At 39.0% G+C, this 13,290-nt stretch overlaps 1 protein-coding gene across 2 annotated transcripts in view; it reads right to left on the bottom strand.

Annotated features, from left to right (window-relative positions):
- Positions 1 to 13,290, bottom strand: part of Oseg4 (intraflagellar transport protein Oseg4) — a 600,898-nt gene that overhangs the window by 155,901 nt on the left and 431,707 nt on the right. The gene's annotated exons all lie outside the window — the stretch shown is intronic.

The following is a 13,290-nucleotide window of genomic DNA, read 5'->3' as shown; positions in this document are numbered from 1 at the left end:
CAGTGAAGGGGGCTAATGGGGAGGTAATAACTAGTGGTGATGTGAGAAGGAGATGGAGTGAGCATTTTGAAGGTTTGTTGAATGTGTTAGATGATAGAGTGGCAGATATAGGGTGTTTCGATTCAGGTGGTGTGCGAAGTGAGAGGGTGAAGGAGAATGATTTAGTAAACAGCGAAGAGGTAGTAAAAGCTTTGCAGAAGATGAAAGCCGGCAAGGCAGTGGGATTGGATGATACTGAAGTGGAATTTATAAAAAAGGGAGTGACTATGTTGTTGACTGGTTGGTAAGGATACATAATGTATGTATATGCTCAAATTACAGAGGTATAAGTTTGTTGAGTATTCCTGGAAAATTACATCGGAGGGTACTGATTGAGAGGGTGAAGGCATGTACAGAGCAGTGTGGTTTCAGAAGTGGTAAAGGATGTGTGGATCAGGTGTTTGCTTTGAAGAATGGATGTGAGAAATACTTACAAAAGCAAATGGATTTGTATGTACCATTTATGAATCTGGAGAAGGCATATGATAGAGTTGATAGAGATACTCTGTGGAAGATATGTGTAAAAGATATGTGTGATATGTGCGAAAGATATGTGTGAAAGAAGAAAGCTGAGAGTAAATGTGAATAAGAGCAAGGTTATTCGGTGCAGTAGGGTTGAGGGACAAGTCAGTTGGGAGGTAAGTTTGAATGGAGAAAAACTGGAGGAAGTAAAGTGTTTTAGATATCTGGGAGTGGATTTGGCATCGGATGGAACTATGGAAGCGGAAGTGAGTCACAGGGTGGGAGAGAGGGTAAAAGATCTGGGAGTGTTGAAAAATGTGTGGATGCCGAGAGCATTATTTCAGAAAGCAAAAATGAATGTGTTTGAAGGAATAGTGGTTCCAACAATGTTATATGGTTGAAAGGCGTGGGCTATAGATAGAGCTGTGCAGAGGGGTGGATGTGTTGGAAATGAGATGTTTGAGGACAATATGTGGTGTGAGGTTGTTTGATTGAGTAAGTAATGAAAGGGTAAGAGAGATGTGTGGTAATAAAAAGAGTGTGGCTGAGAGAGCAGAAGAGGGTGTATTGAAATGGTTTGGTCACATGGAGAGAATGAGTGAGGAAAGATTGACAAAGAGGATATATGTGTCAGATGTGGAGGAAATGAGAAGTGGGAGACCAAATTGGAGGTGGAAAGATGAAGTGAAAAAGATTTCGAGTGATTGGGGCCTGAACATGCAGGAGAGTGAAAGGCGTGCAAGGAATAGAGTGAATTGGAACGATATGGTATACCAGGGTCAGCGTGCTGTCAGTGGATTCAACCAGGGCATGTGAAGCGTCTGGGGTAAACCATGGAAAGTTTTGTGGGGGGCCTGGATGTGGAAAGGGAGCTGCAGTTTTGGTGCATTGTACATGACAGCTAGAGATTGAGCATGAACGAATACGGCCTTTGTTGTCTTTTCCTAGTGTACATGCGGGGGGGAGGGGGTTATCATTTCGTGTGTAGCGGGGTGGCAACGGGAATGAATAAAGGCAGCAAGTATGAATTATGTACATGTGTATATATGTTTATGTCTGTGTATGTATATATATGTATACGTTGAAATGTATAGGTATTTATATGTGCGTGTGTGGACGTGTATGTATATACATGTGTATGTGGGTGGGTTGGGCCATTCTTTCGTCTGTTTCCTCGCGCTACCTCGCTAACGCAGGAGACAGTGACAAAGTATAATAAATAAAGATATATAAATAATAAATAAACGCATATACAGGTGCATTTACAGACACATACATATACATATTAACATATACACATATACATACACAGATATATTCATATATACACATGTACATACTCATACTTGCCTGCCTTCAATCCATTCCTGACTCCAACCTGCCCCACAGGAAACAACATCGCTGCCCTCCGCTTCAGTGGGGTAGCAACAAGATAGCAGACAATAAAAAGGCCACATTCGTTCACACTCAGTCTCTAGCTGTCATGTGTAATGCACAAAAACCACAGCTCCTTGTCCACATTCAGGCCCCACACACCTTTCAGTGGTTTACCTCAGATGTTTCACATGCCCTGGTTCAGTCCATTGACAGCACGTTGACCCCGGTATACCACATTATTCCAGTTCACTCTATTTCCCGCATGCCTGTCATCCTCTTGTGTGTTCAGGCTCCGATCAATCAAAATCTATTTCACTCCATCCTTCCACCTCCAATTTGATCTCCCGCTTCTTGTCCCCTCCATCTCTAACACACATATCCTCTTTGTCAACCTTTCCTCACTCATTCTCTCCATATGTCTAAACCATTTCAACACACCCTCTTCTGCTCTTTCAACCACACACTTTTTATTATTACACATCTTTCTTACCCTTTCATTACTTACTCGATCAAATAACCTTACACCACATATTGTCCTCAAACAGTTCAGAGCCAACACATCCACCCTCTTTCACACAATCCTATCTATAGCCCATGCCTTGCAATCAGAAAATATTGTTGGTACTACTATTCCTTCAAACATACCCATTTTTGGTGTCTAAGACAATGTTCTCCCCTCACTTTTTTCAGCGCTCCCAGAACCTTCGACCCCTGCCCCCATCCCTGTGACTCACTTCCACTTCCATGGTTCCATTCACTGCTAAGTCCACTCCCATATATCGAAAACATTTCACTCCCTCCAATTTTTCTCCATTCAAAATTCCATCCCAATTAACCTGTCCCTCAACCCTGCTGAACCTAATAATCTTGCTCTAATTCACATTTACTCTCAACTTCCTCCTGTCACACTTTTCCAAACTCAGTCACAATCTTCTGCAGCTTCTCACCTTAATCAGCCACCAGTGCTGTATCATCAGCGAACAACAACTGACTAACTTCCCAGGTCCTCTCATCCCCAACAAACTGCATAGTCGCACCTCTCTCCAAAACTCTTGCATTTACCTCTCTAACCACCCCATCCATACACAAATGAAACAACCATGGAGACATCACACACCCCTGCCGCACACCGACCTTCACTAAGAACTAATCACTCTCCACTCTTCCTACTTGTACAGATGCCTCACATCCTTGATAAAAACTTTTCACTAGTTCTATCAACTTACCTCCCACACCATACACTCTTAAGATCTTCCACAAAGGATCTCTATCATCCCCATCATATGCCTTCTACAGATCCATAAATGCCACATACAAATCATCTGTTTTTGTAAATATTTCTCAAACACATTCTACAAAGCAAACACCTGATTCACACATCCTTTACCACTTCTGAAACCACACTGCTCCTCCCCAATTTGATGCTCTGTACATGCCTTCATTCCTCTAAACCAATACCCATTTATACAATTTTCCAGGAACACTCAACAAAAATATGCCTCTGTAGTTTGAACACTCACCTTTATCACCTTTGACTTTGTACAATGGATCTATACATGCATTCCACCAATCCTGAGGCACTTCACCATGATCCATACATACACTGAATATCCTTACCAACCAATCAACAACACAGTCACCCCCTTTCTTGATAAATTCAACTGTAATACCATCAAAACCCTTCTCACTTCATCACTACCTGTTATCACTTCCCCCACTTGCCCCGTTCACTGATGTTCCCATTTGTTGTCTTGTCCTTCGCATGTTATTCATCTCCTTCCAAAATACCTTTTATATTATCTCTAAAGCTTAATGATACTCTCTCATCCCAACTCTTATTTGCCCTCTTTTTCAACCCTTGCACCTTCCTCTTGACCTCCTGCTGCTTTCTTTTATACACCTCTCAGTCATGTTATGTTTCATAGCCAGGAGTATAGATTATAAGACACCAGAGACTATTCGCACACTTTATAATTCTCTAGTAAGATCCCATCTTGAATATGCAGTCCAGTTTTGGTCCCCAAACTATAAGAAAGATGAGGAAAAATTAGAGCAAGTACAAAGACGCACGACAAAATTGATCTCCTTTAGAAATTTGATATACAAAGAGAGGCTAAAACAACTAGATCTCTTCTTTAGAAAAATTGACTTCACAGTGACAATCCAAGTGGTGAAAATTCTGAACAAGTTCGATAAAGTAAACCATGCGCATCTTTTTGAAATACAAGAAAATACGGTTACTAAGACAAATGAAATAAAACTCAAAGAAAAAAGATGTAGTACGAACATGGGAAAAAGCTTCTTTTCCTATAGGTGTGTGTTGAACACTGGAATAAGTTACTGCCAGATGTAGTGAATGCTAAAACTATAAATACTTTCAAAAGCTGAGACAAATATCTTATGAATTCAGGTGTACTTTGAGAAAAAAGCCATAAATAAATATATAGATGACAGTGGTAACAGGGACACTAGAAGGATAATGTACAGCAGCAGGGAGTCAGTGATAGTTTAAGAAAATACTGAGCAGAATTGAATTTTTCCTGTCAAGTTAAATAGTTTTTTCAGTCATGGGCCAATCAGGCCTTTTGTTGTCTGTCTTTCTCATGCAAACTTATGTTAACTCCTTCCTTGTAAGTATTATCCAAATGCCTCACTAACAACTTTACTTCTTCATCCCACCACTCACTACCCTTTCTAAATCTGCCCACCTCCCACCTTTCTCATGCAACATGCATCCTTTGCACATGGCATCACTGCTTCTATAAATACATCCCATTCCTCACTCACTCCCCTTACATCATTTGCTTTCACCTTTTGCCATTCAACACTCAATCTCTCCTGATACTTCTTCACACAAATGTCCTTTCCAAGCTCACTTATTCTCACCACTCTCTTCTCCTCAGCATTCTCACTTCTGTTTTAAAAACCTCTACAAATCTTCACCCTCGCCTCCACAAGAAAGTGATCAGACATTCCTCCAGCTGCCCCTATCAGCACATTAACTTCCAAAAGTCTCTTTAACCATTCCTCCTACTCATATATGTATACTTATGTATATCTCTCTTTCTAAACCAGGTATTCCCAATTACCGGTCTTTTTTCAGTGCAAAAATCCACAAGCTCTTCAACATTTCCATTCACAACACTAAATACCCCATGTACACCAATTATACCCTCAAATGCCACATTACTCACCTTCGCATTTAAATCACCCAACACAGGTCTCATACACCAAAGCTGCTGACACACTCACTCAGCTGCTCCCAAAACACTTGCCTCTCATGAGAGGAGTGGCTGGTTCCCAGTAAAGGTCGGTCTGTGGCAGGGGTGTGTGATGTCTCCATGGTTGTTTAATTTGTTTATGGATGGGGTGGTTAGGGAAATAAATGCAAGAGTTTTGGAGAGGGGTGAGTATGCAGTCTGTTGGGGATGAGACAACCTGGGAAATGAGTCAGTTGTTGTTCGCCGATGATACAGCAATGGTGGGCGATCAAGTGAGAAACTGCAGAAGTTGGTGACTGAGTTTGGAAAAGTGTGTGAAAGGAGAAAGTTGAGAGTAAGCATGAATTGGAGCAAAGTTAATAGGTTCAGCTGGGTTGTGGGACAACTTAATTGGGATGTAAGTTTGAATGCAGAAAAATTGGAGAAAGTGATGTGTTTTAGATATCTGGGAGTGGACTTAGCAGTGAATGAAACCACGAAAGTGGAAGTGAGTCACAGGATACAGGAGGGGAATAAGGTTCTGGGAGCAATGAAAAACATGTGGAAAGAGAGAACATCATCTCAGAGAGCAAAAATGGGTATGTTTGAAGGAATAGTAGTTCCAATGGTATTATATGGATATGAGGCATGGGCTATACATAGGGGTGTAAACAGCAGGGTGAATATGTCGGAAATGAAATGTTTGAGGACAATATGTAGTGTGAGGTGGTTTGACTGAGTAAGCAATGAAAGGATAAGAGAGATGGTTGGCAATATAAAGAGTGTGGTTGAGAGAGCAGAAGAGGGGGTGTTGAAATGGTTTGGACATATGGAAACAATGAGTGAGGAAAGACTGACAAAGAGGATATATGTGTCAGAGGGGGAGGGAACATGGGGAAATGGGAGACCAAACTGGAGGTTGAAGGATGGAGTGAAAAAGATTTGAGTGATCAGGGGCTGAACATATTGGAGGGTGAGAGGCATACAAGGAATAGAGTGAATTGGAACAGTGTGGGATTCCAGGGTTGATCTGCAGTCCATGGACTGAAACAGGTCATGTTAAACGTCTGAGGTAAACCATGGAAAGGTCTGTGGGACCTGAACATAGATAGGGAGCTGTGGTGTTGGTGCATTATACTTGACATCTAGAGACTGAGTGTGAATGAATGTGGCCTTTTTTTGTCTGTTTTCCAGGTGCTACCACAGTGAAGCGGGGGATATCAATGCTGTTTCCTGTTGGGCAGGGTGGCACCTGGAATGGACTGAAAGCAAACAAGTATGAATATGTACATGTGCTTATGCACTTGGGCATGAGAGGCAAATGTTTCGAAAGCAACTGAGTGAATGTGTCAGCAGCAATGATGGGCAAGACTGGGTTTTAATGATGGGTGATTTAAATGTGAAGGTGAGTAATGTAGCAGTATGGCGTATTCAGTGTTGTAAATGGAAATGGTGAGGAGCTTGAGGATTTGTGTGCTGAAAAAGGACTGGTGATTGGGAATACCTGGTTTAAAAAGAGATATACATAAGTATATGTTTGTGAGTAGGAGAGGTGGTTAAAAGGTATTACTGGATTATGTGTTAATTGATAGGCATGTGATAGAGAGACTTTTGGATGTTGATGTGCTGAGAGGGGCAGCTGGGGGGATGTCTGATTACTATCTTGTGTAGGCAAAGGTGAAGATTTGTAGAGGCTTTCAAAAAAGAGAAAATGTTGGGGGAGAAGAGACTGGTGAGAGTAAGTAAGCTTGGAAAGGAGACCTGTGTGAAAAAGTACCAGGAGAGATTGAGTGTAGAATGGCAAAAGGTGAGAACAAATGATGTGAGTAGGATGCATTTAGGGAAGCAGTGATGGCTTGTGCAAAAGATGTATGTGGCATGAGAAAGGTGGGAGGAGGGCAGATTAGAAAGGGTAGTGAGTGGTGAGATGAAGAAGTAAAATTTTTAGTGAAAGAGGAAAGAGAGGCATTTGGGCAATACTTGCAAGGAAGGAGTGCAAATGACTGGGAGATGTATAAAAGAAAGAGGCAGGAGGTCAAGAGAAATGCACAAGGGATGAAAAAGAGGGCAATTGAGAGTTGGGGTGAGAGAGTATCTTTAAACTTCAGGGAGAAAGAAAGATGTTTTGGAAAGAGGTAAATAATGTGTGTAAGTCACAATAACAAATGTGAACATTGGTGAAGGGGGCAAGTGGGGAAGTAATAACAGGTAGTGATGAAGTGAGTATTTTGAAGAATTGTTGAATGTGTTGGATGATACATACAATAGCAGATATAGGGTGTTTTGGTTTGAGTGGTGTGCGAAGAGAGGGTCAGGGAGAATGGTTTGGTTAAGAGAGAAGAGGTAGTGAAAGCCTTGCGGAAGATAAAATCCAGCAAGGCGGCGGGTTTGGATGGTATTGCAGTGGAATTCATCAGAAAGGGGGGTGAACTCTTGTTGGGGAGAAGACAGCCGTGAGAATAAGTAAGCTTGGAAAGGAGACCTGTGTGAAAAAGTACAAGGAGAAATTGAGTGTAGAATGGCAAAAGGTGAAAACAAATGATGTGAGGGGAGTGGGTGAAGAGTAGGATGCATTTGGGGAAGCAGTGATGGCTTGTGCAAAAGATGTATGTGGCATGAGAAAGGTGGGAGGAGGGCAGATTAGAAAGAGTAGTGAGTGGTGGGATGAAGAAGTAAAGTTGTTAGTGAAAGAGAAAAGAGAGGCATTTGAGCAAGGCTTGCAAGGAAGGAGTGCAAATGACTGGGAGATGTATAAAAGAAAGAGGCAGGAGGTCAAGAGAAATGCGCAAGGGATGAAAAAGAAGGCAATTGAGAGTTGGGGTGAGAGAGTATCTTTAAACTTCAGGGAGAAAGAAAGATGTTTTGGAAAGAGGTAAATAACAAATGGGAACATTGGTGAAGGGGGCAAGTGGGGAAGTAATAACAGGTAGTGATGAAGTGAGTATTTTGAAGGTTTGTTGAATGTGTTGGATGATACTTACAGTGGCAGATATAGGGTGTTTTGGTTTGAATGGTGTGCGAAGAGAGGATCAGGGAGAATGGTTTGGTTAAGAGAAAAGAGGTAGTGAAAGCCTTGCGGAAGATAAAATCCAGCAAGGTGGCGGGTTTGGATGGTATTGCAGTGGAATTTATCAGAAATGGGGGGTGAACCCTTGTTCAATGTTGGGAAGGATATTCAGTGTATGTATGACTCATGGTGAAGTGCCTGAGATTTTGCAGAATGCATGCATAGTGCCATTGTACAAAGGCAAAGGGGATAAAGGTGAGTGTTCAAACTAGAGGCATAAGTTTGTTGAGTATTCCTGGGAAATTGTATGGGAGGGTACTGATTGTGAGGGTGAAAGCATGTACAGAGTATCAGATTGGGGAAGAACAGTGTGGTTTCAGAGGTGGTAGAGGATGTGTGGATCAGGTGTTTGCTTTGAAGAATCTGCGTGAAAAATACTTAGAAGAACAGATGACTTTGTATGTGGAATTTATGGATCTGAAAATGGTGAGTGATAGAGATGATAGGGATGCTTCGTATGAGGTCTTTAGAGTATATGGTGTTGGAGGTGGTGTTGGAGGTAAGTTGCTAGAAGCAGTAAAAGCTTTCTACCGAGGATGTAAGGCATGTGTACAAGTAGGAAGAGAGGGAGAGTGATTGGTTCTCAAAGAATGTTGTTCTGCAGCAGGGCTGTGTGATGTCCCTGTGGTTATCTAACTTGTTTATGGATGGGGTGGTTAGGGAGGTAAATGCAAGAGTTGTGGAGAGAGGGGTGAGTATGCAGTTTGTTGGGGATGAGAGGGCCTGGGAATTGAGTCAGTTGTTGTTTGCCAATGATAAAGCGCTGGTGGTTGACTCAAGTGAGAAACTGCAGAAGCTGGTGACCGAGTCTGGATAAGTGTGTGAAAAGAGAAGGTTGAGAGTAAATGTGAATAAGAGCAAGGTTATTAGGTTCAGTAGGGTCAAAGGACAAGTTATTGGGATGTAAGCATGAATGGAGAAAAATTGGAGGAAGTGAAGTGTTTTAGATATCTGGAAGTGGACCTGGCAAAGAATGGAACCATGGAAGCAGAAGTGAGTCACAGGGGAGGGGAGGGGCCAAAGGCTCTGGGAGCAATGAAGAATGTGTGGAAGGACAGAACATTATCTCAGAGAGTAAAAATGGGTATGTTTGAAGGAACAGTAGTTCCAACAATGCTACATGGTTGCAAGGCAGGTGCTATAGGAGGTGTACAGAGGAGGGTTGATGTGTTGGAAATGAGATGTTTGAGGACAATATGTGGTATGAGGTGGTTCAATTGAGTAAGTAATGAAAGGGTACGAGAGATGTGTGGAAACAGAAATAGGGTGTGGTTGAGAGAGCAGAGGAGGGTGTGTTGAAATGGTTTGAACCTATGGAAAGAATGAGTGAGGAAAGACTGACAAAGAGGATATATGTGTCAGAGGTAAAGGGAACAAGGAGAAATGGGAGACCAAATTGGAGCTGGAAGGATGGAATGATAAAGGTTTTGAGCGATCGGGGCATGAACATAGAAGAGGGTGAGAGGCGTGCAGGGAATAGAGTTAATTGGAATGATGTTGTATACCAGGGTCGACATGTTGTCAATGGACTGAACCAGGGCATGTGAAGTGTTTGTGGTTAAACATGGAAAGGTTTTTGGGGCCAGGATTTGGATAAGTTCTGTGGTTTCGGTGCATTACACATGGCAGCTAGAGACTGAATGTGAACGAATGTGGCCTTTTTTGTCTGTTTTCCTTGCGTTACCTTGCTGAAGCAGGGAGGTACCACTGCTATTTCCCGTGTGGCGGGGTAGCAACAGGAATGGATGAAGGCAAGATAGTAGGAATATGTGCATGTGTATATATGTATATGTTGATATGTATATGTATGTATATGTGCTTATATGGGCATTTATGTATATATATATATATATATATATATATATATATATATATATATATATATATATATATATATATATATATATATATGTGTGTGTGTGTGTGTGTGTGTGTGTATATATGAGTGGTTGGGCCATTCTTAGTCTGTTTCCTGGCGCAACCTCACTAACGCAAGAAACAGCGATTATGTTTTTTCTTTTTTATTATACTCTGTCGCTGTCTCCTGCATCAGTGAGGTAGCGCAAGGCAACAGACAAAAGAATGGCCCAATCCACCCACATACATATGTGTATACATACACATCCACACACATACATATACATACCTATACATTTCAACATATACATATATATACATAAATAGACATATACATATATACACATGTACATAATTCATACTTGCGGCCTTTATTCATTCCCATCACCACCCCGCCACACATGAAATACCATCGCCCTTCCCCCGCCAGGTAGCGCTACGAAAAAACAAACGGCCACATTCGTTCACACTGTCTCTAGCTGTCATGTATAATGAATAAATAAATATATTGTGAAAACTACAATGATACCATTATTTTACAAAAAATCAATTCATCCAATATCACTAGTACAGAAACAATCATCCAATATCACTAGTAAAGATACAATCATCCAATATCACTAGTAAAGATACAATCATCCAATATCACTAGTAAAGAAACAATCATCCAATATCACTAGTAAAGATACAATCATCCAATATCACTAGTAAAGATACATTCATCCAATATCACTAGTACAGAAACAATCATCCAATATCACCAGTAAAGATACAATCATCCAATATCACTAGTAAAGAAACAATCATCCAATATCACTAGTAACGAAACAATCATCCAATATCACTAGTAAAGATACAATCATCCAATATCACTAGTAAAGATACAATCATCCAATATCACTAGTAAAGATACAATCATCCAATATCACTAGTAAAGATACAATCATCCAATATCACTAGTAAAGATACAATCATCCAATATCACTAGTAAAGATACAATCATTCAATATCACTAGTAAAGATACAATCATCCAATATCACTAGTAAAGATACAATCATCCAATATCACTAGTAAAGAAACAATCATCCAATATCACTAGTAAAGATACAATCATCCAATATCACTAGTAAAGATACAATCATCCAATATCACTAGTAAAGAAACAATCATCCAATATCACTAGTAAAGATACAATCATCCAATATCACTAGTAAAGATACAATCATCCAATATCACTAGTAAAGATACAATCATCCAATATCTCTAGTAAAGAAACAATCATTCAATATCACTAGTAAAGAAACAATCATCCAATATCACTAGTAAAGAAACAATCATCCAATATCACTAGTAAAGATACAATCATTCAATATCACTAGTAAAGATACAATCATCCAATATCACTAGTAAAGATACAATCATCCAGTATCACTAGTAAAGATACAATCATCCAATATCACTAGTAAAGATACAATCATTCAATATCACTAGTAAAGATACAATCATCCAATATCACTAGTAAAGACACAATCATCCAATATCACTAGTAAAGATACAATCATCCAATATCACAAGTAAAGATACAATCATCCAATATCACTAGTAAAGACACAATCATCCAATATAACTAGTAAAGATACAATCATCCAATATCACTAGTAAAGATACAATCATCCAATATCACTAGTAAAGATACAATCATTCAAAATCACTAGTAAAGAAACAATCATCCAATATCACTAGTAAAGATCAATCATCCAATATCACTAGTAAAGATACAATCATCCAATATCACTAGTAAAGATACAATCATCCAATATCACTAGTAAAGATACAATCATCCAATATCACTAGTAAAGATACAATCATCCAATATCACTAGTAAAGATACAATCATCCAATATCACTAGTAAAGATACAATCATCCAATATCACTAGTAAAGAAACAATCATACAATATCACTAGTAAAGATACAATCATCCAATATCACTAGTAAAGATGCAATCATCCAATATCACTAGGAAAGATACAATCATCCAATATCACTAGTAAAGATACAATCATCCAATATCACTAGTAAAGATACAATCATCCAATATCACTAGTAAAGATACAATCATGCAATATCACTAGTAAAGAAACAATCATCCAATATCACTAGTAAAGATACAATCATCCAATATCACTAGTAAAGATACAATCACCCAATATCACTAGTAAAGATACAATCACCCAATATCACTAGTAAAGATACAATCATCCAATATCACTAGTAAAGATACAATCATCCAATATCATTAGCAAAGAAACAATCATCCAATATCACTAGTAAAGAAACAATCATCCAATGTCACTAATAAAGATACAATCATCCAATATCACTAGCAAAGATACAATAATCCAATATCACTAGTAAAGAAACAATCATCCAATATCAATAGTAACGAAACAATCATTCAATATCATTAGTAACGAAACAATCATCCAATATCATTAGTAACGAAACAATCATCCAATATCATTAGTAACGAAACAATCATCCAATATCACTAGTAAAGAAACAATCATCCAATACCATTAGTAACGAAACAATCATCCAATATCACTAGTAAAGAAACAATCATCCAATATCACTAGTAATGACACAATCATCCAATATCACTAGTAAAGAAACAATCATCCAATACCATTAGTAACGAAACAATCATCCAATATCACTAGTAAAGAAACAATCATCCAATATCACTAGTAAAGAAACAATCATCCAATATCATTAGTAACGAAACAATCATCCAATATCATTAGTAACGAAACAATCATCCAATATCATTAGTAACAAAACAATCATCCAATATCACTAGTAAAGAAACAATCATCCAATACCATTAGTAACGAAACAATCATCCAATATCACTAGTAAAGAAACAATCATCCAATATCACTAGTAAAGAAACAATCATCCAATACCATTAGTAACGAAACAATCATCCAATATCACTAGTAAAGAAACAATCATCCAATATCACTAGTAAAGAAACAATCATCCAATATCACTAGTAATGAAACAATCATCCAATATCACTAGTAAAGAAACAATCATCTAATACCATTAGTAACGAAACAATCATCCAATATCACTAGTAAAGAAACAATCATCCAATATCACTAGTAAAGAAACAATCATCCAATATCACTAGTAACGAAACAATCATCCAATATCACTAGTAAAGAAACAATCATCCAATATCACTAGTAAAGAAACAATCATCCAATATCATTAGTAACG

The sequence above is a fragment of the Panulirus ornatus genome, chromosome 1, assembly GCF_036320965.1.
Source record: "Panulirus ornatus isolate Po-2019 chromosome 1, ASM3632096v1, whole genome shotgun sequence".
Classification (NCBI taxonomy): Eukaryota; Metazoa; Arthropoda; class Malacostraca; order Decapoda; family Palinuridae; genus Panulirus; species Panulirus ornatus.
The sequence above is the reverse complement of the archived record's forward strand: the minus strand, read 5'-3'. Positions and strand labels throughout refer to the sequence as shown.